At 40.0% G+C, this 978-nt stretch overlaps 1 non-coding gene across 1 annotated transcript; it reads left to right on the forward strand.

Moving 5' to 3' along the window:
• The first annotated feature begins 388 nt into the window (after positions 1 to 388).
• On the forward strand, positions 389 to 461 carry Trnay-gua (transfer RNA tyrosine (anticodon GUA)). The gene has a single exon. It is a non-coding gene; the product is annotated as a tRNA-Tyr (tRNA).
• The last annotated feature ends 517 nt before the right edge of the window (positions 462 to 978 follow it).

Raw genomic sequence — 978 nt, forward strand, 5'->3', positions numbered from 1 at the left:
AAGTGAAGCTATGATCGTCGCAGTTATGAACGCAATTTTTACAATTGCGTAAAGAAGCCTGAAAAATTTAGGACTTAAACGGGGTTTGAACCCGTGACCTCGCGATTCCGGTGCGACGCTCTAACCAACTGAGCTATGAAGCCACTGACGTTGGGAGCTGGTCATTTGTGGGTTCTAATGGTACTGTGAGGAATGAATCAATAATGAAATGGTGTATGAAATGAATCATATATGAACTGCAAAAATTGCGATCATAACAGCGAAGATCATAGCTTCATTGATTTCATATCCGCAGTTCATATATGATTCCTTTTATATACCATTTCATCATTGATTCATTCCTTACGGGACCATTAGAACCCACAAATGACCAGGTCCCAACGTCAGTGGCTTCATAGCTCAGTTGTTTAGAGCATCGCACCGTAATTGCGAGGTCACGGGTTCAAACCCCGATGAAGTCCTTAATTTTTCAGGCTTCTCTACGCAATTGTCAAAATTGCGTTCATAACTGCGAAGATCATAGCTTCACTTGATTTCATATCCGCAGTTCATATATGATTCATTTTTCATATACCATTTCATAATGATGACAAATCCTTGACAAATCTGCGATGTTCCAACGAGTCCCAACCCGGCACATCAATCATTGGAGAGACATGGCTAAAACGGAAATAATCATCGAAGACAAATCTAACCGCACAACGTTGGATTATCTCTATATCAATATTGCAGTGGATGTAGGGATTCCATACTTTGCTAGAATACTCCAATTTAGGGCTTACAAGGATAACATATGTGTCACTCTTGACCTCCGGAGAACAGCCATATAAGATTCGTCAGAGAAGACCAAGAGTTGAGTTCCAGGAAGGTAACTACGTCTCTGTACACAACACAGTCATCCTCAAACAGGCGTAAACTACATTGAATAGAAGACGATATCTCATTTATAAATTAAAAGAATAATAAACCGCTTCACGA

Source organism: Montipora capricornis, chromosome 2 (assembly GCF_036669925.1).
Source record: "Montipora capricornis isolate CH-2021 chromosome 2, ASM3666992v2, whole genome shotgun sequence".
Taxonomy (NCBI): Eukaryota; Metazoa; Cnidaria; class Anthozoa; order Scleractinia; family Acroporidae; genus Montipora; species Montipora capricornis.